The sequence below is a fragment of the Mustelus asterias genome, chromosome 10, assembly GCF_964213995.1.
Source record: "Mustelus asterias chromosome 10, sMusAst1.hap1.1, whole genome shotgun sequence".
Classification (NCBI taxonomy): Eukaryota; Metazoa; Chordata; class Chondrichthyes; order Carcharhiniformes; family Triakidae; genus Mustelus; species Mustelus asterias.
Genome location: NC_135810.1, coordinates 41,345,673 through 41,372,305, shown reverse-complemented (window position 1 = coordinate 41,372,305; position 26,633 = coordinate 41,345,673).

The window sequence follows — 26,633 nt, the reverse complement described above, 5'->3', positions numbered from 1 at the left end:
CCACAAAATAGCCACACTCTGACCTGTTCTTTTAGCCATAATATTCATGTGGCTGGTCCAGTTGCGTTTCTGGTTAATGATGACCCCTATATTGGGGGATTCAGTAAGGGTAATACCATTAGATGCAGAGGGGAGGTGTTTCGAATATCTCTGACTGGAGCTGGTTACCACCTTCCATATTTGTTTCGTGAATGCGACGTGGCACTTGCCAGCCCAAACCCACATTACCACCTGAGGAGCAGTGAGTAGAACTGAACACAATGTAAATATTTCAGTGTGTAAACAGATGTGTTTTAGTCAGAGTTCAAGCTTTGCAGGGAAATATTAATATTTAATTCCCAATCCAGAAGTATGTTTTAAGCTTTTGCACTGCTTACTTCGCAAACTTTTTGTCTTCATTTTCTGCTGATTCTGAGTCAGGTCACTCTGGTAGGCCATTTCCTGCAGATAGAATTCTTTCCAGTTAAGGTCAAGGTTGCAATTGATCACTCATCTCCCAACTTGATTCAGAAGCACCTACTGTGACAACTGGTGACTGTAAAGAAGTTTACAAATTGAAGCCTTTCTCTCATGTCAGGGAGGTCACTGGTGGAGGTTCTACTAGAGATAAAAGCAAAGAGGGATTGAATTTAAAATAAAAAGTTCTGGGGTACTTAAGTTGAGGCTTGCAATTTCAGGTTACAGTTGACTTTTGCTTTATATTTCTAAATCGCCTGCCATGCCCAGTTGTGCCATATGTAAAACGCTTGGAGTAATGATTGACTGCACAAGTTGCATGCCCACTGTGCCATTTTGAAAAGGGTGGTTTCTCTGCACCAATGTTCATATACTTACAATTTGTTTCTCTTGTTACAGTATGGTGTCAAACATCTGATTAATTCGAACACCAAGTCATGTCTGTGTAACCTCCAGCAACCTTTTTACTCAAGGTTAATCAAATATTGGTATTTGAAAATCAAAGAATTATAAATTGCTGCTGAAAATATTTCCAGATGTTTGGTTACAACTCAGAGCTATCAGAACAAAAAGAATTTCTTCACTGTTGAAAAGGTAAGCATATGGATAGAGACAGATCTACTTGCTAAACAGGAGCAAATTTAATTAGCTAAGTTAAAACAGTGCTTGGTTAATGAGAGAGGTCAAATGTTAGGAAAATACAATGATGCCAGTAGTTGCATTTGACATTAAATCTATCTGGCAAATCATATGAAACTCATTATTGGTTTGAGTGGCACAAATGTATATGCCACTGTGAACGAAATGCCTCTCGGGCACCACCACCTCATGGATGATCTCATATGTTCAGCCATGGGCCGAGTATAAAACGTATTTAAATAAACAGCTCCCAAATTAGATTGATTCCATAAGAATAACTATTTTAAATAAAGCAAATAAAGAAATATTGTCACTATATAATACATATTGATATGAAAATCATTGTTTCTTCTCGAAACAATCAAAACATGACACCTTTCCCTTTGAAATAGAGCAATACATTGAAAAATTCACCATAATATGAATGTACGAGACAATGACTGGAAACAGCATTAATCTTATCATTGTGGAGGCAGTGGCCGAAGATAATGCTAATTCTAACAATAGAGGCAATAGTCAGAGACAGCTGTAATCCCAACAGTAAGTTTCTAAAGCAAATGATTTTTATAAATAAAACATATTCCCTATCTTGCATATGTGATATAATGTAACAATTGCTTTGGACTGTGTTGCACACCGTAACAACACCTGGTGGGTCTGATAATTCTATAAACTGACTGAATTTTGCCAGCACGGTTTATGACATCACAAATAACCTTCTATGGTAGTTTATATCCCAAGAGCTATCATTTGTTATCAAACTTCCTCACGATATATAATATTTTAATAACAGCCTGTAAAACATGCAATATCTTTCTCCCAGTCGTTCAATGAAATACCATTGGACTCATCAGTGTGATCCATAATTGACCACAGTTAATTATTTTGCTACTTGAATTGAAAATTCAAAAATTCAGACACTATCAGTAAGTTATTCATTTGGGGTGAGTTTGAGCTCACCAAGATGAGGAAAGCAGTACAGTATTAATCATTGCTTGAGGCAGTATATAAACTATCAAAGGCTTGCAGGTTGAATAAGGATAATCCTATGCTGTGATCTCTTAACCAATAATTAAAATCACTCAGGATCTTTACAACACAGAAGGATTGACTTCCTGTTTGGATGTTCTTCTGTGATGACTGTCATCTGGAGAGCTTGTGGGGCAGGACATTGAAGACACATAACACCCAATTTCCCATATAGTGGCCGGAATTCTCCAGTCATTCACGCCAGCAGGATTTGCTAGTCCCACCAGTGACGCACCCCTTTCGTGCGTTTCCCACTGGCATGGGGTGGCTTCACAGCGGTGGGGCCAGATATTCCTGCCACCAACGAATGGTATGTCGCCTCGTGCCACTGAGATAAGCACTGGTGGGATACCAGAGAATCTCGCCCATTAATTGAAATATATTCCAAAAATTTAGACAGCATGTACTGGCGCTTTCCTAATCAGTAGTGTCTGTGAATGCCACTCTGCTGTCAGAGAATCGTCACCCTCTTGTAGACATTTATCCTGCATTTGAACCCAGGGTCCCAATAAAACGGGTTTCTCATTCACTCTACTTAATCTCTAATATGTCAAATTTATAAGACAAGATGAAAATTTGTGGTCAAATGGCATTAACAAATTTTCCCAAGACCAACCCAATCCAATGCAGGACTACCCACCCCCATACCCCAACTCTACATCTCTTACACTCAAACACAGAATCCATCCAAGTGTGTTTGTTTCTTTTCTGCGATTTTCAGAATAATTCCAAATTACCATATTGGTCACTCAAAGATAAGAATGAGATCTGATCCAAGTTAAAATGAGTTTGACCTTCAAGCTTGTTCAAGGTGTTCGACCACAGATACATTGATGACGGAGTCAGTGTGAAAAACTGGAGGCTTGTGAGGAGGATAGGGGATTCACAATCTCCCAGTCATTTTCAGGTCAGACAATTTTGTATGTCAGACCTAGTACAAAATTTACTGCAAATAGCTTGAGTCTGATGTAAACGGTAAGCATTGGAAGTCAATGCTGTACCTATATTCATGAGGTGTTCTTTCTTAGTTTAGCTCCACAACTGGTCTCTTCTGGCCCAGGGCCAATTGCCCCAGGCAGGCCTGGGGTTACATTATAGTTGGGCACTGCCATCATCAGAACCAGATATACATATTTATAATGGGTCTTCCATTGGAGGTCTGGTGTGTCTACCAGAAGGATAAGGCTAAAATTACAGGCAGCAGGATCAGAGGGTAGCTGATCTTGTTTCTTCCATTCTCTCCTTCCCAGATATGATCCTTCATGAATTTTCTCTATTGAGGGATAGCCTTTGCTTTTGTCAAAGAAACATTCCTCTTATTATCTCCATGACTAAAGCAGCTAATGTTTCATTGAAATTCACTCCTAAATGCTTAGTGCTTTCATTTCATATTAGCTAAGTTGAGACAATACTCTAATGTCATGATGAGTAAGGGCCACACTTTTGCCAAACCGAATGCTAATTTCTTGGGACATAAAATAATTTTTAATTAAATATCAATTAATTCTTTGCAAAAATGTAAATAATTAAGGGAAAATATAGTACTTTTCCTTCTCACCAATGTAGCTTCATGTTGCAACACTAAATTCAAGTCTGAAGGTAAGAGAATTGCAATAAACTGCAGAGAGGCATTCAAAACAATTACAAGTTGTTTAATTGTATAATAAAAACACAAAATTCTGAGCTTGGACAGCAGATTTATCAGCAGTTGTGAAAAGAAAAGTTTTTTAGGAATGCGGCCTTATTAACATGTATTAAAGCATTTTTGGGAACCACAGACAGATACAAGCAGGTAAATTAGATAGTGCCATGAATGCTGAAAACCTGAAATAAAAAGAGAAAATGCTGGAAATACTCAGCGGCCCTGGCAGTATCTGTGGAGAGAGAAAAAGAGGCCAGAAATTTCCACTCTTGTTCGCGCCGGGAAGGTTCAGTGATAATAAGAACATAAGAACTAGAAGCAGGAGTCGGCCATCTGGCCCCTTGAGCCTGCTCCACCATTCAATAAGATCATGGCTGATCTCTTCGTGGAGTCAGCTCCACTTACCCGCCCGCTCACCATAACCCTTAATTCCTTTACTGATCAAAAATGTATCTATCCTTGCTTTAAAAACATTCAATGAGGTAGCCTCAACTGCTTCACTGGGCAGGTGAAGCATTCCACAGATTCACAACCCTTTGGGTGAAGAAGTTCCTCCTCAACTCAGTCCTAAATCTGCTCCCCCTTATTTTAAGACCATGCCCCCATTTCACCTGCCAGTAGAAACAATCTCCCTGCTTCTATCTTATCCATTCCCTTCATAATCTTATGTTTCTATAAGATCTCACCTCATTCTTCTGAATTCCAATGAGTATAGTCTCAGTCTCTCCTCAAAACCCAACCCTCTCCACTCCGGAATCAACCTAGTGAATTTCGTCTGCATCCCCTCTAGTGCCAGTATATCCTTTCTCAAGTAAGGAGACCAAACCGGAACACAGTACTCCGGGTTTGGCCTCACCAATACCTTATACAGCTGCAAAATAACCTCCCTGTTTTTAAACTCCATCCCTCTAGCAATGAAGGACAAAATTCCATTTGCCTTCTGAATTACCTGTTGCACCTGAAAACCAACTTTTTGTGATTCATGCACAAGGACACCAGGTCCCTCTGCACAGCAGCATGCTGCAATTTTTTACCATTTAAATAATAGTTCATTTTGCTGTTATTCCTACCAAAATGGATGACCTCACATTTACCAACATTGTACTCCATCTGTCAGACCCTTGCCTACTCATTTAGATTATCTATATCCCTTTGCAGACTTTCAGTGTCCTCTGGGAGTGGAAAATATCATGAAAGTTAAAGTTGGGTTTCAAGTTGATGTAAAAGCAGGAAGCAATTGTCCCCTCTCCCTATCAGTGACAGCCGTGTTTCCTGACATTCAACATTGTGAATCTCATTGTAATAAATTAACATGTAATTATCAAGCCTTTATGCAGGAATCATCACCCACGTCAAAAACTCCATTCACAGCAATGTGATGTCAGAATGGCTTGAAGCATGGCTGGTATCAACAGGTGTGTGCTTACGAGCAGTACTCCCAGGGGAGCTTGGAGATGCATGCAGCACTCAGAGGGGAGGAAGTGGGTGAAACAGAGGATGTCCACCAGCAATACAGTGACTGCAATTTTTTTTCTTGAAGTCCTGGACTAAATGGCAGAAAAATCCACCATTGGCATCGGCGACCTCAACTCCACTTTTCCTGCCTGACATTGGCCTTTGCTGATATCTGGGAAAATGTCACCCAGAGTTAATGGTTCAGGTCTATGACCTTTCATCAGAACTGAGAAAAGCCAATAGGTTAAGCTACAAGGGTTGGGTGAGGAGAAGAAAAACAGGGAAGGTTTGAGACAATGTGGAGGGCTGGACAGATTATATGCCAAAAAACTTTAATGGAACAAAGGAAATGGTAAAGGGACAAGTAAAGAAACAAACCATGTCTGAAAAACAAGTTCAATTAGTCTGGACAAACCTTTTGCCAACTGGATATTGTAACAACTGGTGACCTGTTAAACACCACATCTGAGATATAGGCTGGAATTCTATGACCTCACCCTGGCTGGGATTCTCTGATCCCGCTGCTGTGAATGGAGATTTGACTGAGTGCTAAATTCTGCGTTCTCACTGGCAGTGGTGGCAGGACATGAGACCGGAGAATTCTAGCCGTGAAGTGTGAATGACAGGATAGCAACCATCCAAGTGCAAAGTAAAGAGATTATGAAAGAAACTGGAGAAGGAAATCTGAACCAGCAAAAAAAACATGCAAAATGGGGGCAAAGGTTATGAGTTAGAGTTCAAAAGGCTGTAAAATGCTCACTAATCTTTTTGACCATGGACTACTTTCTGACGACATGTTATAGATTATCCTTTGTATATTTTTAAGACAAGTCTAGATGTTGTGAAGAATGCAACATATATTTCCAATTACTTTGACATAATGTTTGACTTTTATAATTATTGACCTTTTGTAGAAAAAATATGGTATTACAAAATAAAATCTGGTTACAATAAACTTCTAAGCTCTTTGCCAGAAATAGCATTTGCTTTCTTTGCTGGAGATTCTATTATCTTTTTAAAGGAATTTCAGATATGTCCTGCCATGTACTTTCCATTCACCAGAAACACTTGATTACCAACCAATCAATAAAGGGACGAAAGCCGCAAGGGCAGAATGATGAATGTTGCTGGCCTTTAAAGTTCTGCCACACTATCAACTGATTATCAATCCAAGGCATTAAAACTTCAGAGGACCTGCTCTAATGTGCATTGACAAAATGTCAAGAGAATTTGTTCTACTACGTTGCAAGATAAGAATATTAACATATATTTACTTAATTATAGTTGTCCATGTGAATTTACTTTTACTTTGTCCATGTAACCAATGCATTGTAGAACGTTGTGTTAAATATCCAATGTATTGAATGATAATTGGTTAATATTTCAGCCCAAAGAGATTTGGATTTTGCACATTTGACAAGTATGTTTCAAATTTATATGATGGCAAAATGGAAATAAGAATTGATGTATATAATAAAATATTTAGGGTGATGGATAAGACTGGAAAGCAGGCCCATGGATCACAATGTGTGATTAAACTGTGTCAACGCATTCTAATGCTGACAGTACATAAACCTTGTGCTGCTTGCTCAGTTCAATGTTACTATCATGCAGCTCTACTAAATATGCTATTGTATGGCTGAAGGCCACAGATTGCACAACTCAAACCAAGCCTGCATCTCTTAAAAGCAGAGAGATCCAATCCAGCTGCAACAATAATGGAAATGGCTGAGAAGACATTCCGAGCTGGAAGAGCACTGACAAATGATACAGCGGGGCAGAGAAAACACACCAAGGTTCTCTGACATTTTCTTCCAGAAGCCTTGGATCAGGAGGTAAACAGGAGAGAGAGAAGTCACATATCCAAGGAGAGAAGTCACCTATCCACCAAAGACCAAAAGGCCTGCCAGACAGGTACTGAGAACAGAACTGGGAGTAGTTGGCTGTTAGAGTTAATGCCAATAGTCTAGCCCCAAGGAAGTACTGGAAGTAGTTCAATGACGCCTCATGAGTGGTGAAGGACAGTGAATGCATTTTCCAATCCATCGCCTTACAATTTAACTACTAGCCATGCACACTGCTCAGTTCAACGTTCCTGTCCCCTTCACTTCACTCACCGAAAAATGATCTCCATCAGCTAAGACTCCTACTTGACATTCATAACTTCAGCCCACCCTCAAATGCTTAACACTGCTGTAAGCATGAGACCACATCATCCAAACTAACTGCACCACATCCACTGTCACAATTACTCCTTTCTTTCAGGCCGTGTTGGTACACACCACAGCCATCAGCACCTAACCAACAAGGAGTAGGTACAGCTGCATGTCATCATTGGAGGCACCATTGCTCACCATCACTGGCGGATCCACCATTGGAGCTATGGTCAATAGTACAACTGAAACCATCAATCAAATCTCCTTCTCACACTCCACTTCTTCCTCATCCCACAATTTCTTCTAATTTACAAGCTGCAAATGGTGTAAGCATCATCTCTTGCTTTACACACTTCACTATTTCCTTACTGCAACCTACCCTCATGCCTTTCTCCTTTCTGGTACCCAATAACAGTCACCTGACCAGGCAAAGGTGCAGGGGTATGAAGGGAAGTACCAGAGACTGATGATGATGAAATACCATCACTCGATCTCATTCTCACAGCCAACAGCTTGGCTACTGGCACTGTACATACTTCAAAGAAAAGATTAGAGGTGGGATCTTCATCTGATGAGATACTGGACAAAAGTAGCCGGAAACCAGGACAGAAGAAAAGTGCAACACACCGAGCCCGATTTTACCATTTTCATTCTAAGTGCTGAATCTGGGCGTAATGCAGATCCAACTTGGAAACCTGCTTTCAGGCGCCCCCATACGCACTTAGCCTGAAAAAAAAATTGTGGGTCTGAATCACGCTGTGGGCGGGGCTTAGCGCACCCGAAACGATTGGAGCTCTGAACTGCGCATGCGCAATTTTTAAAAAATTTGAAAAAGTGCGCCCATGTCAGATTGCTCCCGGGCAGCAGAAAGTGGAGAAAATGGCCCGGGAGCGAAAAGCGGGAGTGATGGTGCACACACACATCACTGTCCCCCTTATCCACCCCCCCACTACCCACTCACATCGCTGTCCTCCTTATCCACCCCCCCCCACTACCACACACATCACTGTCCCCCTTATCCACCTCCACACCACCCACAGATATCGCTGTGCCCCTTATCTACCCCTCCCTCCCGCTACCCAGACCGATTGCCACCCCGCCTTCCTCCCCCCTCCCTCACCGATGGCCCGCAGAGTGGCAGCGGACCCCCCGCCCTCCCCTGCGCCCCCACCAGAGATTCATTTGACCCCCCCCCCACCAGTGAGAGATCGGGCCTCCCACCCCTCCCCCCCCACCAGAGATACATCTTACCTGCCTCCCTCCTCCCCCCCTCCAGACAACGATCTGGCCTCATTCATTTCGCCCTCCCTCAGACAATGATCTGGCCTCACTTATTCCCCTCCCCGCCCCCCCAGACAACAATCTGGCCTCACTCATTCCCCTCCCCCCCCCGCACAGACAATGATCTGGACTCACTCATAGAGAATCATAGAATCCTACAGTGCAGAAAGAGGCCATTCGGCCCATCGAGTCTGCACCGACCACGATCCCACCCAGGCCCTATCCACATATCCCTACATATTTACCCACTAACCCCTCTAACCTATGCATCCCAGGACACTAAGGGGCAATTTAGAATGGCCAATCAACCTAGCCCGCACATCTTTGGACTGTGGGAGGAAACCGGAGCACCCGGAGGAAACCCACGCAGACACAGGGAGAATGTGCAAACTCCAAACTCATCCCCCGCCCCCCCGCCAGACAACGATCTGGCCTCACTCATCCCCCCTCCCCAGAGAATGGTCTGGCCTCGTTCATCCCTCCCCCCCCCCCAAGAGAATAGTCTGGCCTCACTCACCACCCCGCCCCAGAGGAACACCTGACCTGCCTCCTCCCGCCTTCCCACCAGACAATGATCAGCCCTTCCCCCCACCCACCACCAGACAACGATAGGCCCTCCCCCCTCCCCCACCACCAGAGATACACCTGACCCGTCTCCTCCTTCTCCCTCCCCCTCCCCCAGCCAGACAACGATTTGGTCTCACTCCCCTCCCCCCACAAACCAGAGAATGTTCAGGCCCGCCTTCCTCCTTCCCCCCGCCCCCCCCCACCACTGATCTGAGTCAGTGAGCTGTTGGAAGCACCGAACGTGCTCTTTAGCAACTGGAGTGCCTGATTCAGACTTTTATTTAGCATGTCCATTACGGCGCGGTTCCGGATTGGCAAACGTGGTGGTAAAGGGGGAAATGCTGATAAAGTTGGGCGGGCAGTTCATTAATTCAATTTAAATGCATGCAAATGCATTTAAATCGCCGTTGCGCTGGCTTTGGGCGCGAAGCCGATCGCCACCATTCCCGGGTTTCCATAAAGTGGCCATCTGCGCGGACGGGGGCATGGATCGCGTTAATGGCCTCACACCTGACTTTACCACGTTTTCACGCCCGAAAACGGCCGCGACGCAATGGTAAAATCGGGCCCACCATCTCATCAGAGGATCAGATCGCAGATGTGTTTTCGCTGCATAGGGCACAGTTGAACAATTTGATGGTGCAGCACACACGAGAAATGCTGATGGATATGCATAATGAACCAGAAAGCATGTTGTCAAGATCAAGAGCAAGGTGGATTGGCCATGCAAAATTGCACCTTGGTGTCCAAAGATGTGTAGATATGGAGGATTAGCCAAAATAAATGCATAGGGTTCTGGGTATCGGGCGGGGAAGGGGGGAATGAGTAAGATACCCGTTCAGAGAGTGAGTGCAGATACGGTGGACTGAATGGCCTTGTTCTGCACTGTAGGGATACAGTGATGATTCCATGTTCTTTCCAGCAGTTGCTAATTCCAATTCACTTGCAGACCCCAATATCATGCTGGAAATAATGGAAATGGCAAAGCATGATCTATTGAGTGTGGAGGCTGGTGAGGTGGAAAGGAAATCTTATCATTGCCCTTAGAGGGATAAGGGGTCAGGCCAGACACAAGAAAAATGGAACAGACATGATCGATGTCTCTGTCAAACCTGGTTGATGTTGAAGGAAGATATATCCGAGGTACCAGAAGAAAGGTGGCATCAATAGAACAAATGCAAAAGAGTCAGAGAAACTGAGAACATCATGACAAGAATCAGTGTGGGAGGATGTGCAGCCAAGGCTGCGATGGGAATCAGTAGTTTTATAATGGATAGTAATCAATAGACTATTCCCAGGAATGTAGAGAAATTGAGAAAGGGAAATGAAAAGCCACATATTGGGCCCAGTTTTACCATTGCGCTGCACCCGTTTTCGGGTGCAAAACCCGGTAAAGTCTGGCATGGGGCAAGGAGTTCGATCTGCGCCGGCATCCACGTGGTTCCCCCTTTACCAAGGCCCAAAAATGGCCACAATCAGGACCACGCCCAAAACGGGCACGACGGCCTTTTAAATGCATTTGCATGTATTTAAATTGACTTAATGGGCTGCACGCCCAACCTTAGCAGCACTTCCCCCTTTACCACTGCGATCACCCACCCAGAATCGGTGCGAAACAGGCATGCTCCACAAAAGTCTGATTCGGGTACTCCAGTTAGTGAGGGGGTAGGTGCCCAGTGTCCGATGGCTGTCTGCTTGAGATTGGTGGTGGGGAAGGGTGGCGGGGGTCCACTGCCCCTCTGCTTGAGATAAGTGGGGGTGAAGGGGAAAGCCACTGCCACTCTGCCTGAGATTGGTGGGGGTAAGGGGGAGGGGGCCACGATCGGTCTGGGTGGCGCTGGGGATGGGGGGAATAAGGGGGTCAGTAATGTTGTGGGGGTGGGGCAATGTCTTCCCCTCACTGCGCTCAGGCAAAGTGGCAGCGGATCCCCCCCCCCCCTCCCCACACTGATCTCAGGCAGAGAGCCGTCGGACTCACCTTCCCCCCCCCACCCCCACACCGCCCACCGATCTCAAGTAGAGAGCCGTCAGATGCTCGGCACTTACCTCCTCACTAACTGGAGCACCCGAATCGGACTTTTATAGAGCATGTTTGTTTTGTGCTGATTCTGAATGGGTGAATGCAGTGGCAAAGTGGGAGATTCCGGTAAGGTTGGGAGTGCAGCCTATTCAGTCAATTTAAATGCATACAAATACATTTCAATGGCCGTCGTGCCCGTTTCGGGTGCGGTCTCGATTGTGGCCAATTTCGGGCTTCGGTAAAGGAGTAACCGGCACGGAGGCGGGTGCGGATCGCGCTACTTGCCTCACGCCCGTCTTTACCAAGTTTCCGTGCCTGAAAACGGGCGCAACTTGATGGTAAAATCAGGCCCGAAAAGTTGGATCTGAAACATTCCCAGTTTCAAATCCGCCCAGACTTAGAATTAAAATGGTAAAATAGGGCCCATTGGATGTATGAAGGCGAAAGAAGGGTTGATGAAATTTCACAATTCTAGCTGAAAGCTGGAAACGGCACATTCAGTAATGCATCACGTAAAACAAAAATCAGGGAGATACCCAAGGAGGACTGGAACATCAGATGTTCCATGTATCCCCAAAAAGACAGACATAGCGAGGAACTCTACAGTTTCCCATTGTAATATAATTTGTTTGGAGGAAGATTCAAAGAGAAGTTTTTACAGCATCACTTGTTTTCTTTCATTACCCTACACATCTTGATCACATGGCAGTTGCAATGAATCGAATTGTATCCGTTTCATGGTATGGTTGTCCTTCAGCTTGGAACAATGAGCCTTTTGGGAAGAAGCAATTTATTTAGTGCCTTTGAGTTTTAATTGGTGAAGGGTTGGATATGTATCCAACATTTATGTTCCAAGGCATACCTGTAGGATGGTAAATTCAGAAAATAACCTCTTTAACATGCTCACCTCAAGTTCCTTTGTTCATTACTTTAATGTATCCATTGACCCATCTATTTTAAAATGGGCTGTCGGTTGCACTGGCAATGTGGACAAAGCATTGCCTTAGAAATGCCAAATGTGGATTAACTTGTCCCCTGGTAAAGCAACAGTCACTTTCTGTATTACTATAGGGACTACACTTCTAAAGTACTTATTGGTTGTAAAGCGCTTGGGGCGTACTGAGGTCATGAAAAGCATTATGTAAAGACAAATTCTTTCCTTCTACCTTTCGAACCTAATACAGTTTATGCACTATTTTGTTTGCCAATTTGCTGAAAGTCAGCTACTTTTTTGGTTTGTACAAGTTTTTTTTCCCCATAAAGAATTTTATCGCCTTTTCAAAAAGTCTTAAGTAAATAAAGGAGGAACATGTTGTGCTTTTGTTGAATATAGAATGTCAGCTGCCCTGAAAATAATGTATCACAGTCTGACAGACACTATTATTTCTAGTGTGCCCTTGAGTGCAGTATCTGTCTGTGAACACTGCAAGCTGCAATTGCCATCAGTTATAAGGTGCATGGATGAGGCATGAATGTCAATGCTCTTTCTCTAACTTCCCATTCCTTTCCAACTAAACAATGTATGCCTCCATAACATTTGTTGCAGAAAGAATATTGGTTGATTTGGATTCTATTGACTTATTTTGTATAGGCTGGTTTTCTATTTTGGTGGTATCATGCCCAGTTCAGGCATGCCATATTCAGAACTTTATACATGGACTCAACACCTATGGTAGTTTCTGGAACTTTGTTCATCAAAAAATGATGAACTTTTAAGATGACTGCCAAAGGGTCAGGTGACCTTTGCTTATTCAACACAGACTATCAAGTTTCCAGAAAGTTCTCCGAACTTAATAACCAGGGTGGGGGTCTCCCCCTGGTAAGACATACCAAGAAGAGCGCTACCTGTGAAATTCACGTTGCCATAGTTCAAAGCTTATTAAAAACAGAGTCAATGAACTCCTAGGCCAGGAATTTTCCAAATAATTCTAAGTTCCCAATTTGTGTGAAAACTGGAGTAAGGCCCGCCTTACAGTCCTTACACGTAGTCAAGACTTGATTACCTGTAAAGACTCGCATTCCAACCATTATTTTGTAAATTGAGTTTGTGTCTTTATATGCCCTGTTTGTGAACACAACTCCCACTTACCTGACGAAGGAGCAGCGCTCCGAAAGCTAGTGGCTTTTGCTACCAAATAAACCTGTTGGACTTTAACCTGGTGTTGTGAGACTTCTTACTGTGTTTACCCCCAGTCCAACGCTGGCATCTCCACAGCATAGTGCTGAGCAGGCCACTGCACATGCGCCAATCTGTCAGTGCTGAGATCGGCAAATGGGCAGTTACCCTGCACTGCTGGCCTCCTGTTTGCTGGCCAGCCCCTTAATCCCCCATTGCCAACCTACTGACCACCCCATCCCACGATTGTTGGCCTCCTGGACCTCTCTGAGCCAGCCACAATGTTCCCACCCCCGCCACCTGGCCAGCCCGATCCCCTGATCCCTTCCCCCCCCCCTCGGCAGTCCCAACCCACCCTCCACCCCCCCAGCAGTCCCGACCCGCACCCCCCCAGCAAACCTGAATCACCCCCCCAACCACTGGCAGTCCTGAACGCCCCCATCCACCCCGGGAAGACCTGACCCACCCCCAACCCCCCCACCCCGATGCTCAGCCTTGATCATCATCCTACTTCCCTCTGCCCGATTCCTGTGCAGAGTGGCAGTGAAACCTGCTACCCCCACTGATTGTCCCCCCTATAGGCCCCCCCGTTGGCCGTGCCCCCCTCGGGCCCCTTCCCCTTGGCGCTATCTGATGCCCAGTGGGATGTGTCATGGTGCCCCTTGAACATTGCCAGTTTGCCCCTTGGGCAGTGCCAGGGTGCCAGACTGACACTGCCAAGCGGCACTGCTGAGGGGGGGCCCGCCGCCCCGCCCCGCCCCTTAGCTACGACCTCCTGGGGGAGTCTCCATGGCCTCTGTTCCCTCCAGCAGGGTTAGGCTGCCTGTTCCCCATTCTTGGAGAGCAGTAGTAAATCCCTCTGGAATGAACCACTCCTGGTGGGGTGGGGGTGGAGACGCGAGCAGGTGCGGAGACTTCAGTCCGGGGCCCGCTAATCAGATGCAAATCAGGATTTAAATATGGAAATCACCTCCATGCCGATTTTTGGTGCAGAGCTGATGATGCTACAAATCTTGGCCCTGGAGACATGCGGAAACTGTAGCACTCAGCGGGGAGCCCATGAAACGGCCTCTGCTGATGTCTTCCAGCCTGTTGCACTGCTAGAGCAGCACAGCAGGCTGGGAGAATTGCCCCCCGACCCTAGACTTTAGCAGGAATTCTGACCGCACCCACGGCTGGGATTCTCCAGTCTCGCTGCAGCGAAAGGAGATTTAGCTGAAAGTCAAATTCTCTCTTCTTGATGGCAGAGGTAGCAGGCCGTACGAGACTCGACAATTCTGGCCTTTATGTTTGAGAACCAAAAACTAGCTACAAGCCATCTAGCAGATCAGATGCTTAACATGTTCCAGTGTGAAAGCCCACCTGAGAGCTAAGCTCATTGATATAAGAAACCTCACAACCAGCTGTAAACCCTTCACTTTTCAAGATGCTTGCATCAACTTTAAATTATAAAATCCATTCAAGAAACCATACGTCTTCTGCATGGGAGACAACAAATGATAACACAGAGACGTAAGTAATTGTTATTTATAAAAGTGCATTATAGAACATAGAACATAGAACAGTACAGCACAGAACAGGCCCTTCGGCCCACGATGTTGTGCCGAGCTTTATCTGAAACCAAGATCAAGCTATCCCACTCCCTATCATCCTGGTGTGCTCCATGTGCCTATCCAATAACCGCTTAAATGTTCCTAAAGTGTCTGACTCCACTATCACTGCAGGCAGTCCATTCCACACCCCAACCACTCTCTGCGTAAAGAACCTACCTCTGATATCCTTCCTGTATCTCCCACCACAAACCCTATAGTTATTCCCCCTTGTAATAGCTCCGTCCACCCGAGGAAATAGTCTTTGAACGTTCACTCTATCTATCCCCTTCATCATTTTATAAACCTCTATTAAGTCTCCCCTCAGCCTCCTCCGCTCCAGAGAGAACAGCCCCAGCTCCCTCAACCTTTCCTCATAAGACCTACCCTCCAAACCAGGCAGCATCCTGGTAAATCTCCTCTGCACTCTTTCCAGCGCTTCCACATCCTTCTTATAGTGAGGTGACCAGAACTGCACACAATATTCCAAATGTGGTCTCACCAAGGTCCTGTACAGTTGCAGCATAACCCCACGGCTCTTAAACTCCAACCCCCTGTTAATAAAAGCTAACACACTATAGGCCTTCTTCATAGCTCTATCCACTTGAGTGGCAACCTTTAGAGATCTGTGGATATGAACCACAAGATCTCTCTGTTCCTCCACAGTCTTCAGAACCCTACCTTTGACCCTGTAATCCACATTTAAATTAGTCCTACCAAAATGAATCACCTCACATTTATCAGGGTTAAACTCCATTTGCCATTTTTCAGCCCAGCTTTGCATCCTATCTATGTCTCTTTGCAGCCTACAAAAGCCCTCCACCTCATCCACTACTCCACCAATCTTGGTGTCATCAGCAAATTTACTGATCCACCCTTCAGCCCCCTCTTCTAAGTCATTAATAAAAATCACAAAGAGCGAGGACCAAGCACTGATCCCTGTGGCACTCCGCTAGCAACCTGCCTCCAATCCGAAAATTTTCCATCCACCACCACCCTCTGTCTTCGATCAGACAGCCAGTTACCTATCCAATCGGCCAACTTTCCCTCTATCACACACCTCCTCACTTTCATCATAAGCCGACCATGGGGGACCTTATCAAACGCCTTACTAAAATCCATGTATATGACATCAACTGCCCTACCTTCATCAACAGACTTAGTTACCTCCTCAAAAAATTCTATCAAATTTGTGAGGCACGACTTGCCCTTCACGAATCCGTGCTGACTATCCCGGATTAATCCGCATCTTTCTAAATGGTCGTAAATCCCATCTCTAAGGACCTTTTCCATCAATTTACCAACCACCGAAGTAAGACTAACCGGTCTATAATTACCAGGGTCATTTCTATTCCCTTTCCTAAACAGAGGAACAACATTCGCCATTCTCCAGTCTTCTGGCAACATCCCCGTGGACAGCGAGGACCCAAAGATCAAAGCCAAAGGCTCTGCAATCTCATCCCTTGCCTCCCAAAGAATCCTAGGATACATTTCATCAGGCCCAGGGGACTTATCGACCTTCAGTTTATTCAAAACTGCCAGGACATCCTCCCTCCGAACATCTATTTCCTCCAGCCTATTAGCCTGTAACACCTTCTCTTCCTGAAAAACATGGCCCCTCTCCTTGGTGAACACTGAAGAAAAGTATTCATTCACCACCTCGCCTATCTCTACTGACTCCATACACAAGTTCCCACTACTGTCCTTGACCGGCCCTAACCTCACCCTGGTCATTCTTTTATTGCTCACATAAGAGTAAAAAGCCTTTGGGTTTTCCTTGATCCGACCCGCCAAGGACTTCTCGTGTCCCCTCCTAGCTCTCCTAAGCCCCTTTTTCAGCTCATTCCTTGCTAACTTGTAACCCTCAATCGAGCCATCTGAACCTTGTTTCCTCATCCCTACATAAGCTTCCCTCTTCCTTTTCACAAGACATTCCACCTCTTTCGTGAACCATGGTTCCCTCACTCGGCCATTTCCTCCCTGCCTGACAGGGACATACCTATCAAGGACATCCAGTATTTGTTCCTTGAAAAAGTTCCACTTTTCATTAGTTCCTTTCGCTGACAGTTTCTGTTCCCAACTTATGCCCCCTAATTCTTGCCTAATCGCATCATAATTACCTCTCCCCCAATTGTAAACCTTGCCCTGCCGTACGGCCCTATCCCTCTCCATTGCAATAACAAAAGACACCGAATTGTGGTCACTATCTCCAAAGTGCTCTCCCACAACCAAATCTAACACTTGGCCCGGTTCATTTCCCAGTACCAAATCCAATGTGGCCTCACCTCTTGTCGGCCTATCCACATATTGTGTCAGGAAACCCTCCTGCACACACTGCACAAAAACTGCCCCATCCGAACTATTTGACCTACAAAGGCTCCAATCAATATTTGGAAAGTTAAAGTCCCCCATGACAACTACCCTGTGACCCCCACACATATCCATAATTATGTATCTTTATCCAATCCAGAGTGTGTGTGTGTGAGTGTGTGTGTGTGTGAGTGAGTGAGTAAGTGAGTGAGTGTGTGAGTGAGTGAGAGTGTGTGTGTGTGTGTGTGAGTGAGTGAGTGAGTGTGTGAGTGAGTGAGAGTGTGTGTGTGTGTGAGTGAGTAAGTGAGTGAGTGTGTGAGTGAGTGAGAGTGTGTGTGTGTGTTTGTGACCAAGTGTATGGCGTAGTGTTGCTTTGGGATTGGTGCATGAGAACAAATTCTGCCTTTATTTTAGACTCACAAAAGCTTGCTGCTGAATTGTACAATCTGAATACACCTTCCAAAGGTAAGAAAAGACACACCTTTTTCCAGGCAAAACAGGCTGGTTATAGGCAGTAATAAAGCAAATACATTCTGTTGGTGACAGTTGTTTTCAAATTCTCAGTTCTCACTGACAGCAGTGATGGGGTATATGAGATTGGGAGTTCCAGCCTATATTTCTTTTTCAAGGTATATCACCCTCCATTAGCAAGACAACTCAAACCAATTGTCCAAATGGTATCAAAGCGTAAAGAGTAATTTCCAAATTGGACACTAACATTGTCAATTTCTACTTGACATTTATTATTTCCAAGTTATGTCAAAGTTTGTCAACTATCCACATGAAAAATCAAATTCTCCTTGACTGGTATTGGACATTGTCCAGATTCACAGAACACATTGCTTTCAATGTAGGATTGGAGATTACCAGAACCAATCAGATGATTTGGAAGGATGACATACAGGGTACAGGCTGTCAGAACCAGTCAACTGCAAGTTAATTTCTCCCATTCCAAATTGCACATTAACTTCAGGCAGAAAAGCATTAAGATGAGCTGATGGCTCCAATTAGTGGTAAATTCATTAATGCTTGTCTCCATGGGAATTATTTCTCACAAATTAACTGGTAAAAGTTGACAAAGTCGCTTTTAAAAATGTATTTTCCATGAAAGTACTTAATGGGGTTTGTTCACCAATTGCCTTGTCTGCGAACTAATTTCCTTTGAGAATATAATAAGGACAATGACTTAGGAGATTGGCAAAACACTGCAAATTCGGTCAAACATTAACTGAAATGTATTGGACAGAATAGCTTGCGGTATCGACAGCTTAATAATTCAAACAAGGTTACTGGCAGAGACCAAAATCATCTTCGAAAAAGCTGTGGAACTGGCCCTGACTGACTGTCATGATATGGAGATGCCGGCGTTGGAATCTTATTGGAGATCCTCTCCACTTGGAGCCGGCAGTTTGCGGTGTCGATGGTAGTCATGATGTGGAGATGCCGGCGTTGGATGCTGGCGTTACTACCTGACTGACTGTGCAGAGCAGGGAGTAACAGAACTGCAATGTTTGCAAGGAATGCCAAATGAGGTATATCATTATGATGGAAAACGGCTGTGCCACAAAACAGCCCGGGGCGGGGGTGCAACAGTGCCCGGCAGAAGAAGCGCAACATTGAGGACTGAAGCGTGTTTTTAATGTCGCGGAGAAAACTCTCAAGAAGTTTGTCAAGAAGATTCAAGAACTATGTGTGCTTCAAATGTAGCAAGAAAGGCCACTTAAAGTCATGGTGCAGAGCAAATCAATTGGGACAGTCAGTGCAAAAAATAAACAGCCAGTACTAGCTTAACTTCTGTAAACAATATGGATGAGGAGCCCAGCAAAGGATCAGAGCCATTCACCCTGAACCAGATCCAGCTAAACCAAATGCCCCCAATAGAGATAACTTTGCAGGTAAATGGTAAAGCACTAAAAATGGAATGTGATAGAAGGGCCTCTGCCACAGTCATAGAGGAACAGGCATTTCATTATCTGCAAAAGGAACTCCAACAATTGAGACTAAGAGTATCAGGTGCCGTGTTGTCTACATAGACTGGAGAGACAGTGCAGTCTTTAGGTGCAGCAACAGTAACTGTGGCATATCAGAAGCAGCAAGAAGTTTAACAACGCCAGGTTAAAGTCCAACAGGTTTATTTGGTAGCAAAAGCCACACAAGCTTTCGGAGCCCCGAGCCCCTTCTTCAGGTGACTCTCTGAGCCATCAGCTCATCTTAATGCTTTTCTGCCTGAAGTTAATGTGCAATTTGGAATGGGAGAAATTAACTTGCAGTTAATTGGTTCTGATAGCTTCACTCACCTGAAGAAGGGGCTCGGGGCTCCGAAAGCTTGTGTGGCTTTTGCTACCAAATAAACCTGTTGGACTTTAACCTGGTGTTGTTAAACTTCTTACTGTATTTACCCCAGTCCAACGCCGGCATCTCCACATCATGAATATCAGAAGCAGACAGCAAAGCTGCCAGTATTGGCAATCAAGGGTCACAGACCTTGTTTAATGGGATGTGATTGGTTAAAACAAATATGGTTAAACTGGCTAGAAAGTTTAAACCTGAGGGATCGAAGTTTTCATGAGCTACTGTAGAAATATTCTGAGGTCTTCAGAGGCGAATTAGGATGAATATGGGGAGCTAAAATCTATCTGGTTCAGGAAACAATACCTAAATTTTTTTGGGCCCACCCGGTGCATTATGTCTCTCATCAAAAGCTGGAGATCGAGCTTAAGAGACTGGAAGGTTTGGACATGATAAAGCCTGAACAATTCTCTGAATGGGCTGCACATATAGTCCCCATTTTAAAACTGGATCAGACAGTCAGAATTTGCAGGAATTACCAATTAACTGTCAATAAAGGAGCACAGATAGATAGGTACCCCGTACTCAGTATTGAAGATCTCTGTGCTAAATAAGCTGAAGGTTTAAAGTATACTATATTGGACTTCAGCCATGCCTATCAGCAGCTGGAGTGGGATGTGGACTCACAAATGTTGGTGACAATTAACACACAGAATACCACATTGCTTTTTGGAGTCTCATCAGCCTGTGGCATTTTCCACCATACAATGGAGAGCTTTTTGCAAGGCATCCCCAATGTAGTGATTTATCTGGATGATGTAGTAATCACTAGCACTTCACCTTAAGAATCCAGATCCAATTTTGTCGAGACGTTTTAAGAAAGAATTGGTTAGGCGGATGTGGGAAAACTGTAGATTTTGATCAGAATAAGTCACCTATTTAGGATTCAGGTGAATTTGAAGGGTCATCGTCCTTTGGTAAAAAAGGTAAAAGCCATCAATAAGTTACCACAGCCAATAGATGTATCCGAGTTGAAATCATCTCTGGGCAAGCCAATTACTGTGGCAGGTTTTTTAAAATGTTTCTACCGTTTAAACTCTACTTCACCAACTGATAAAAAAACACCAAAGGTGGAAATGGGAACAGAATAGAAGGAAGCATTCACAAAAGTTGAACAGGCTTTGCAGTCATCTGCCATGTTGGTGCATTTTGACACAAATAAACCCTTAATAGTAACCTGCGATGCTTCACCGTATGGAATGGGAGCTGTTTTGTCCCACAGGATACCTGATGGAGCAGAAAGATCCATTGCCTTCACTTCAAGAAGGCAGGCCAATGCCAAGAGCAAATACTCCCAAATAGACAAGGAAAGCTTGGCAGTCTCCTACGTTATCAAAAAGTTCCATCAGTATATTTATGGCCGACCTTTTACAATCGTTTCAGATCACAAGTCATTGTCAGGTCTTTTCAGAGAAGATAAGCCAGTGCCACCAATTGCCTCCACAAGGGTGTAGAGATGGATTCTTTTGTTAGCAGCATATAGTTATACCTTTCAACATTGCCTGGTATGCAGATATCACATGCAGACGACTGAGTCAGTTACCTTTGCCACAAACAGTAGCATCACCATCGGTTCCTCAAGAGATTGTACTAGCTCTGCGTTTTGTAGACACCTTGCCAGTTTCAACAAAACATGTAAAATTGCGGACAAAAAGAGATCCTGCATTAGCGAAGGCAAAAAAGACGGTCACGCAAGGGTGGCACTATCAGAAGTCAGACTTGTTAAAACCCTACCAAACTAGGTCAGATATAACTTGTGAAGACAGGGTGTCACTGAAGGGGGGTGGGAGTTACAGTCCCACCCCAAGGGAGACAGCTCCTGTTACAAGAATTGCATGATTTTCATCCAGGTCAAATTAGAATGAAGGCCCCAGCCAGAGTTATGTGTGGTGGCTAGGCATTGAGAAGGAAGTAGAAAGGATGGTTAGTCAATGCCCCAGTTGTGAAGCTCAACAAGCTTTATCGGCACTAGCGAATTTGCATACTTGGGAGTGGCCAAACCAACCATGGGCGAGGTTACAAATAGATTTTGCTGGGCTATTTATGGGGTATATGTTTTATATACTAGTGGACGTACACTTCAAGTGATTAGATATGCAAGTGATGAAGCCACAGTCACCACTGACAAGTTAAGGAAGATCTTTGCTATTCATAGCATTCCAGAAGTGGTGATATGAGACAATGGCACATCATTCATAACAGAAGAAGCCCAAAGATTTCTCAAGACCAATGGCATCCACCAGATTAGGTCAGCACCTTACCACTCAGCATCAAATGGGCTGGCAGAGTGGGTGGTATAAACATTTAAGTTGTCAATAAAAAAACAGGTGAACGTGCCCCTTCCTTTATGCATAGTCAGTTTTCTATTGTCATATAGCACCACCCCCAAGTGGCCACGGGGGTCATGCCTGCCGAGTGACTGATGGGCCATCGGTTGTGAACAAGACTGGACATGTTATTCCCAAACTTGGCGGGGTGGGTGGGGGCTAGGAAAGCCTCTCAGAATGTAAATCACAATTCAGGAAGCAAAAACAGAGTGTTTAAAATGGAGGATATAGTTATGTCAGAAAATATGGAACAAGCCCGGTATGGGTGGCTGGTAAAATTGTGGCGAGAACAGGGCTGATTCCCTATGTAGTGGAGGTACAAGGCTGCAGGCTTAAGAAACATGTGGACCATCTGAGGAAGAGAGCAGTAGAGGACATAGGGAATATGCAGCCGATCTCTGAAGTGATTTTGAGGCTGCCAAGTCTGGCCACTGGAATTTTGGTCGAGTATGTGGGACTGAGCAACCCTTAGGGGAGGAGACAGTGGAGCCTGAAGAACCACTAAATCCAGAATTAATGAGCTTGCCATTCTTGTCTCATCCTGTCCTTTAAATATGGACAAGCCTGCCACTGAACTGAGGTGCTGTAACTGAGCCAGGAAGGCCCTGGACAGTTTGAACCTTTGCTGAGTTTTCATGATGTTTTTTAGGTACCCTGTGATTTGCCTACTCATGTTGTTCTTTGTTTCTCCTTAAGGGTGTTTTGGATTTTATGGGGAAAGAGCCTAGTCATGTGGCCCCTGAAGTGGGAGGAGGGGAGGGGTGTTCTGAGGGCCATGTGACTGGTGAACACGTTATGGATCGCTCCGGCGGGAAGCTGAGCCAATCGGCAGGATGACACAGACCACAGGTTGAGGAGGGATTGGCAGTTGAAGCCTGGGAGTCCAGAGGAGCAATCGCACTTGTAGTCTAGTCTTACCTTGTTGTACTTGTATGCAAATATTCTGTTGGAAATAAAGCCTTTATTGTTAAAGCTGCATCGAGTCACCTTCGATTAATAACAGACAGGGTCTCCGGCATAACCATACTGGCACTGGAATCCCGATTCCAGCCTATCCCTGAACGCAACACCCACCAAAGAGAAATAGGGAATTGTGGGGTTCATGGAGGCAACTGAACATATAAAGCTGCAATATCTCCAGTTCAGATTATGTTTTTGTCAGCAAGGAATGTGAAACACAACTTGTGGTTTGACACTTTTCACCAGGTGGTATCAACTCACTGGAGCTCTTTGGAGAGCTAGGGAACCCATTTGGAGAGCTCAGTCCCCTTTTGAATTGTGTTAAAAAATTGCAACAACTGCCACTGAAGTTGAAAATGATAATTACAGGTGTTTGTTTGAAACCCAAGGAAGTTTGAGAATGGAGCCCATGGCCTTGGAAAGGCAAAGATTTTTGCTTTTAGTGACTCAGGAACCCAGCGGACAGGGAGAGGTATATGACAGAGAAAGGAGGAGTGTGCATTGTGCCTTAGAAAAGCCAAATTGGGGATGGCACTTTCATACATTTATGCCAAGTGGGACAAGAGAATCTGAGGCCAGAGGGAAGGCGCCAGGGCTAGAGGTAGAGGAAGCAGTATGCGATAAATGTCCACTGGCAGAGTTGGTCATATCTCAATGTGACTCAAAATCAGGGCAGAAGATAGCTAAGTTGAATCCAATAATTGGTTACTGGCTTATGTTGCATGGTTTAGCAACATCTTGAACCACAGTCTGTTGATCCTCATGCTCTGTCAGTGCTGTCAATGTTGTCATGACTCTGAATTTTTATGCAGTCAGCTTTTTCCAGGCAGGAGATCTCAGCAGAATCTCATAGCCAGCTGCACACAGAATGGTAGGGGGTTTGCTCTATTTAGCAGACTTCCCTCAGTTGCATGGGATTATCGATTGCACATGTTTCACCATAAGGGCTTCAACTCATCAACCTGACACCTTCATTAACAGAAAATCCTTCTACTCCCTGAATCTGCAGATGGTGTGTGACCACAGCAAGGTTTTCCTACAAGTCTGTGCATGCTACCCTGATAGCTGCCATGACTCATTCATAATGAGAAACTGCCTTAGCTTTTTCAAGCACCAAAATGGATCTGTGATTGACTTTTGGGAGACAAGGGGTGGCTAATGACTTCCTTTAGGCAACCACAAGCAAAACCCAAATGAAATTATAACGACAGTCATGTGGTTACCCATAGTACAATAGAGCAGGGTATAGTCATTGTCAAAATGCACTTTAGGTGCCTTGACTGCTCAGGAGGAATTCTACAGTATTTCTCTTCATAGGTCTCCTGAATAATGGTGGTGCGTCGTGTGCTGCACAAAATGATGCAGCAGCGGAGCCGACAACGGGAAGAGGAAGAAACCTGTATCACAGTCACAGCATCGGAGGAGGAGGATAATAATATGGAAAATCAGGCACTGGAGGGAGGCTTTTGTCCATGCCTTGATAGGGAGGAGACAAGGAGGGTGGTAGGGACAGGTGCATGGAGCCATGCCTGATTCTTTGCAGGAAGGTGTCATCACTGGAAGCCTCTTAATCCAGAATAAATTCACCTAGACTGTTGAAAAGCTCACAACCAATAGCAGTCAGTTTCTGGTGAGCAGTTTCCACCAGCAAACCTTTAATCTGGAAGTCACAGTTTCTCAGGGAAATGCCCATCCCCAACAAGGGAGAAAACAACAGCAATAGAACTATGATCAGTCACATAAATATGGCTGAAACCATCACTAACATAACCCTTGACCTCAACAAACAGCACAAACACAACTTGAAAGATGCTTATGGGTGGCACAGTGGTTCTCTTACAGTGCCAGGTTTGATTCCCGGCTTGAGTCACTGTCTGTGTGGAGTTTGCATATCCTTCCTGTGTCTGCATGGGTTTCCTTCGGGTGCTCCGGTTTCCTCCCATAGTCCAAAGATGTGTGTGTTAGGTGGATTGGCAATGCTAAATTGCCCCTTACTGTCAAGGGGACTAGCTAGGGTAAAAGCATGGGGTTATGGGCATAGGGCCTGGGTGGGATTGTGGGCAGTGCAGATTTGATGGGCCAAATGGCCTCCTTCTGCACTGTTGGATTCTATGATCCACAACCTTGACCCTTCACATTTCTGCCAATGGCTGTCAGAGGTGGCAAAGACATGACCTTGTGCATACTCAAATCATGCTTACTATACTGAAAGTGCCAATAGGAAGTAAGACTTCACACCCAATACCAACAGCTATGATTGTATGTGCTAACTGTACTGCAGCTAATACGCATTGTGCATGATGAGGCTACAGATGTGGTGGACCAGATCATTGAATCAACTTCAGCATTTTTCATGCAGCTCCTGAGTCCAGTTTCAGAAGTTTGCAACATCTGTAATAGGTAATGCTGCCATAAACCTCAGCTCCCTTACAAGCCAAATCGTCTATTTCCTTGAGGACATTAGCTTCCAGTGTGATGTGGAGAGCGCTGCAGTATTCTACCTTGGAGCATATTTGGCATCTTACCATATGGAATCCATTTAGTTCACTATGTAACACTATGTATTGATGACCGCCTTGCACCCAACACTCATGCTTGAATTGCATCTTCATGTGGTTCAGAACTTGCCACGCCCTTAGCTAAGATGCTCTAGTACAGATACAATCCTGGCATCTACTCAGCAATGTGGAAAATTGCCCAGCTATATCCTGTACATAAGAAACAGGACAAATCCAACCTGGCCAATAATCGCCCCAATTATCACTCTACTCTCGATCAGTAAAGTGATGGAAGGGGTCATCAACAGCACTATGAAGTGGCACTTACTCAGCAATAACCTGCCCATGGATGCTCAGTTTGGGTTGCATCAGGGTCACTCAGCTCATTACAGCATTGGTCCAAATATGGACAAAAGAACCCAATGCCAAAGATGAGGTGAGAGTGGCTGCCCTTGACATCAAGACATCATTTGACAGAGTATGGCTTCAAGGAGCCCAAGCAAAATTGGAGTCAATGAAAATCAAGGGGAAAACCCTCCATGTTTCATCAATGTCAGGTGAAGTGACTTCAGTGGACAAAGGATCAGCGCTCCGAAAGCTTATGATTTCAAATAAACCTGTTGGACTATAACCTGGTGTTGTGTGACTTGTCATCTTGTCCACCCCAGTCCAACACCAGCATCTCAACATCCTGGTTCATCAATGACCTTCCTTCCATCATCAGGTCAGAAGTGGGGATGTTCATTGATGAATGTACAATGTTGTGGTGAACCATCGTTGGTTCCCACCAGGTAGTACTGAGCCAGGGTCTGGCCAGTACTATGAGTCTGTATATATGTTGCTGTTGGGGTTAGGGTTGGGTTGTTCTACTTGTTACTGTTGGGGTTAGGGTTGGGCTGTTCTACCTGTATTATAGTTATTATGGTACATCCCAGTCGGGCTCCGCCTCCTGGGAGAGGTATAAAGGTCACTGCTCTGTCTGGGACCCCTCAGTCTGGGATCGTGTATTATATATGGTAGCTTCATTGTAATAGTAAATAAAAGCCTTTATTTCCTTGAGCATCTCTAGCCTCGTGAGTTATAACGCGCATCAATTTTATTTACTATTAGTTGAACTCTCGTCGTTAAAAAAAAAGAAAAACGATACAGAGAGTATGGAGCAAATGTTAAAACCCGAACATCTTACACTGGACCCACGTGCGGCGGGCGCCTCCAACACCTTCGACCACTGGTTGAAAT